Source organism: Lactuca serriola, chromosome 2, assembly GCF_051521515.1.
Source record: "Lactuca serriola cultivar US96UC23 chromosome 2, Lser_US96UC23_V15, whole genome shotgun sequence".
Classification (NCBI taxonomy): Eukaryota; Viridiplantae; Streptophyta; class Magnoliopsida; order Asterales; family Asteraceae; genus Lactuca; species Lactuca serriola.
Window position 1 is genome coordinate 81,656,555 of NC_136409.1, and position 4,916 is coordinate 81,661,470.

Sequence of the window (4,916 nt, forward strand, 5' to 3'; positions counted from 1 at the left end):
CAACATCATTTAGTCACCAAAATAACTATTAGTGACTAAAAAAAATGGTCACTGTGTTAGAGGCTAGTGACCAAAAATAAGGGTCACTTTATTTAAGGTTGAGTGACCAAAAATAGTGGTCACTAATTACTCTTTCTTATTCTAAACCATACGCGGTTAAACTGTGACGACTCAATGATGGTCACTGATTTACAAACCGAAAAATAGTTAGTGACTATTAATTGTTGTCATTAATTAATATATATTTTTTTATTTTTGAAAATGACCGGAGCTTTCCCTATTTTATTTACCAACATATTTTTCCAAAGACTCATTTTATTTGAAGTCTTTATTTAAGTCCCTGTACACTCCACAACTAACCAAAACCTTCTCATCAAACATATTTACCATACTACCCTTCTCAATATAGACGACCTAAAATTATTCTTGCCCCTTTTATCTTTTACTGAATTGGGGAAAAAGTTGAGATGTCCTTTTACTGTTTTCATCGTAATGTTCAAACTCAAAGTCACCGCGCCTCTCTAGTCACCACATCTCTCCTCTTTGCCCTAAATCGACATATCAACCATCGGCGATTCGGCACCAGCGTCGCCGGTCCAACGTCGCCAGTCAATCGTTGCCGGTCAATCGTCGCCGATCCATCGTCTTCGGTCAATCATAGCCGGGACATACCCTCCTATGGACACACCTCGGTTCTCCACTAGAAGTCAAACAGGTACTCTTTTCTCCACTCCGACCATTGATGTAGCTACATCTTCTCCACTAGAATTGTTCAATTGCTAATTGATCGGCTCCTTGATTCCCTTCTACCAAATAGTACCTAAAATCATAGCAACTAGAAACATGAATTTCTCAACAAACATAAAAGCTTGATTAAATTAGCATATAGTTTACAATTAGCTATTTTTTTGTTTATTCTGCCATTCTACCAAACTATTTAATTCGAACTATATTCTGAGGTTGTCTCCACACTTCTCTTTCATCAGTCACAACGGAAATCCAAATTCCACTCATTCTCAAAACATCTCTCTTACATCAGAAAATTTTACATTTCCACCTGAGAAATCGCTGAGTGGACCCTCTCCGGCCAAGTTTGGTAGCGGCGGCCTTGGCAGGGAGCCCTCTGCCTGTTCAGAGATTGTGAGGTTTTCTACATCAGCTTCCGGAGAGGTGATGTACGTTGTACACATATCTTTATTTATTTGTAATTATAATCAAATTGTCCCTGAAAAGCTGATATCCATTTTCATCTTGAACAGATTGGTCGGATCCCAAATGAATGGTCTCGATGCCTTTTGCCTCTTGTTAGAGATAAGAAAGTTCAAATTCAAGGGTTTTGTAAATCTGCTCCACATAATCTAGGTCTTATGGATACCATTAATCTATCTATCAGGTATGTTTGTGGTGTTATTACCTAAAATCACCTACTCTTTCTGATGTTGATGTTAATATTTGTTCAAACAGTGTTTACATCAACAGTTCCATATTGCACACAAGCCATCAGACATCTGTCAAGGTACCCACCACTTCAGTTGATGAAACCTCCATCCAACCTCTTCCAACTTTATTCCCATTACTTGGACTAATTCCTTTCAAAAAAGTAATACATTTTCATAATTTACCAAAATACCCCTATGCTGGTTGGAATTTGGAAATGCTCATTCTTTTGTCCTTGATTGTAATTAGGCAGAATTTACACCTACTGACTTATACACAAGGAATCAAAGATTAGACATAAAGGATTCTTCTGGTGTTCCTCCTCCATTACTCAATGCTCCCAAACTCAAAAACTCATCTTCAAATGGAAATACAGTTGAACCCGAAGAGACAATTTCAGATAATGATCTTGACAATATTGTTGGTGTTGCAAATGTCTCTGAGTTAGAGGTATTAATATTAATATTATTTCATCTTAATAACTTTTATGTCTTAACAAAGAATCTGAACTTGTTCATATTATGTTTTAGGAAATGGAACCTCCTAATACTCTACTGTGTGAACTTCGCCTCTATGAAAAACAAGCACTTCATTTCATGGTTAATTTGGAAAAAGGGCCATGTGTTGATGATGCAGCTACTACTCTTCATCCATGTTGGGATGCATATCATCTTGCAGACAAGTATGTTTTTTTCTTGTTTCATTAGATTCTTTTTTTTTACATTGATGTCTTTTTTTTGTATACAGGAGGAAATTCATAGTGTATGTTCACTATGGGCAAAGTCGTCCAAAAGATGCCAAAATATTAGCTTAGAGTGATGTTGTGTTAACCACATATGGAGTTGTAGCTTCAGAATTTTCATCTGAGGTAACTTAGAATACTTTCTATTTTTTCTAAGATGAGAAATTATAAGCTTTATGTTTATTTTATATTTTATATTTTATAATTTGTATTTGTAGAATGCTGAAGCACACACAATAAAATCCTTCAAAAAGTCAAATTTCCATGGCGGCAGCTACTCGTGTTGCTGACCGGAGACGGTGTTTGACCGGGACCCCTATCCAAGTATGACTTTGGTCAACATGTTTACTTTTTTGGTTCTTAAGGATTGAACGGGAGCTGGTCTTGGTATGTTTTTTTATTTAAAAAAAATTGAAAATAAGTTTCTTTTGGTTTATATAATTTCTTTTATATTTGTGTATTATTATATAAATAGGTGGAACAAGCTAATTCAGAAACCTTCTGAGGATGGACATGAAAGGGGCTTAAGTTTGGTCCAAAACATTTTAAGACCAATAATGTTAAGAAGAACAAAGTTTAGCACAGACAGAGAAGGAAGGTTATAAATTATAAACTCATAAGTCCTCTAATTTTGAGTAAATTACAAAAACGGTCCTTGAGTATCGTTGTTTATTGCAATTTCGGTCCAAAAATGTTTTCTCTTGCAGTTTTAGTCCTTATTTTAGTTTTTTGTAACTATGTTGGTTGTAATTTTATCATTTCTTAATGACATCGTCTTTATTTCAAGTAAAATGACTATATTACCCTTGCTATTGTCACAGGCCTATATTAGTTCTCTCATCTGCTGACATGCAGGTAATATATTGCCAACAAACAGAATCCGAAAAGATTTCTACGGTGCTCTTTTTAAGAGATCCAAGGTACTCCATTTTATAAACTTGTAGTCTTTTTATCTTTTCTGCTACCTAATAATCTTTATATTTTTATTTTTTTACAAATCTTAGGTGAAATTCGATCAATTTGTTGAACAAGGACGTGTTCTTCACAATTATGCTTCCATTTTGGAGCTACTTTTATGCCTTCGCCAATGCTGCGATCACCCGTTTCTTGTAAGGTCAGAAAAATACAAACATGACATCATCATCATCATCACCATATCAATAAAATTTTAGGTCATAGTTTCTAATTTATAATTGTAATGAGAATTTATGGTTTTGAATTTTGACACAGTCGAGGTGACACTCAAGAGTTTTCAGATTTAGATAAGTTAGCAAAACAGTTTCTTAAAGGTGGTAATAATAATAATAATAAGACCATTTGATTCAGTACAAGCAGTGGTTTTACCTCCACGTGCACAGGTCAAATTATTTTTTACTTTTTACTTTTTGTTTAACTTAAATGTTTTATTAAATTGTTTTTTTTTTAAATTGTTTAGGTTCAATGCCCACTTGAAATTGTAAACCTCCGACCTAGTAGGGATGTTGTTGTTCTGGACTTCTCCTAAAAGTTTGGACCCCAATTGGTATTTTTTATAGTTGTATTGGTATTTAATTTAAATTAATTTTTTTTTAACTTTTTAAATATTTAATTTGTTTTTGGTTGTACAGGTTGAACAATTTTTTTACTCATATTCAAGTTACCACTGAGGAATTTTTCCCTCAATGGAGATCACTATCTGGACCTCCTTTAAAACATCAAGAAGTGGTTTGTTTATTTTACCCCTCCTTCCTCTTTACATTATTAAATTTTGTGGAAATTATATTATATTGACTTCCAAGTTCCATCATAATTTATACAGGTAAGAGGTGTGAGACCAATGTCATTAGGATAAATGGCAAATCTGTTCAACACTTTGAGATTGATGGTTTGTCCCGGACTGGTAAGTTCTTTCTATTATTTATTATCTACAATAACAATGTACTTTCATTTATTTTTTTAACCCTAAACAATCTTTTGCATTATTTTCAGGATCCAAACGCGTTTAATTTAGTAGCAAGCACAACCTTCTATTCAAAAAGTACACGTGCAATGTTATGTCTGGTCAGAATAGAAACAGATCCAGCTGACAGAACACAGCTCCACACGATAGTTGCATCAGCGGACCCCACACTAACATTCGAGTATGTTTATTATTTTTTATATATATTTTAATTTTTCGTATATAAATGCAAGAACAAATTTAGACATGGTTTGACTATTTGTATACACAGGTTGAAGGAATTACTGACTATCAATTGTTTCCCGATCAAATGTGGTGATTAATACATTCTTATGTTCCTATGCAGGTAGGTTGGAAGTTTATGGAGCACACTCCTAAAACTCGCTCCTCGTTATCCGGACTTTTAATCTGCATTGATCTTTATTGACCCTCTTTTTTTTGTTTAAATGGATAAATTAGTGACGACCTGTTATAGTCACTAATCGGATAAACCAGTGACGACTTTCTTTTGTCATTAATCGGATAAGACAGTGACGACTTTTATTGGTCACTAAGTAGTTAAAACAGTGACGACTTTCATTGATTAGTGACGACATTTAGTGACGAAACTGATCATCACAGATTTAGTGACGCATATATTTTAGTCACTATTTAGTGACCATATCTTATTTTGGTCACTAAATCAGTTTTGTGACGGACCTATAGTGACGAAAAGTGACAACCAGAATTTTGGTCACTAAATCATTTAGTGACAACTAGTTCTATTGTTAATGACCATTTCCTTTTGGTCACTAATTG

At 34.0% G+C, this 4,916-nt stretch overlaps 1 long non-coding RNA gene and 1 pseudogene across 3 annotated transcripts; one reads left to right on the top strand and one right to left on the bottom strand.

The window, feature by feature from the left end:
• Window positions 1-297: 297 nt before the first annotated feature.
• Window positions 298-1,040, bottom strand: LOC145086465 (uncharacterized). Of its 2 annotated transcripts, none has more exons than XR_013700461.1 (2): window positions 930-1,040; window positions 298-820 (listed from the first exon to the last, which is right to left on the bottom strand). It is a non-coding gene; the product is annotated as an uncharacterized LOC145086465 (long non-coding RNA). The 2 variants fall into 2 exon arrangements; XR_013700462.1 differs by having other exon boundaries at window positions 895-1,040.
• On the top strand, window positions 337-4,704 carry LOC145086464 (DNA repair protein RAD5A-like; annotated as a pseudogene). Its single transcript, XR_013700460.1, has 17 exons — window positions 337-715; window positions 1,040-1,170; window positions 1,260-1,393; window positions 1,465-1,600; window positions 1,687-1,887; window positions 1,968-2,119; window positions 2,185-2,305; window positions 2,398-2,566; window positions 2,655-2,777; window positions 3,001-3,099; window positions 3,184-3,293; window positions 3,410-3,537; window positions 3,615-3,701; window positions 3,787-3,883; window positions 3,978-4,058; window positions 4,148-4,299; window positions 4,465-4,704. The product of XR_013700460.1 is annotated as a DNA repair protein RAD5A-like (transcript).
• The last annotated feature ends 212 nt before the right edge of the window (window positions 4,705-4,916 follow it).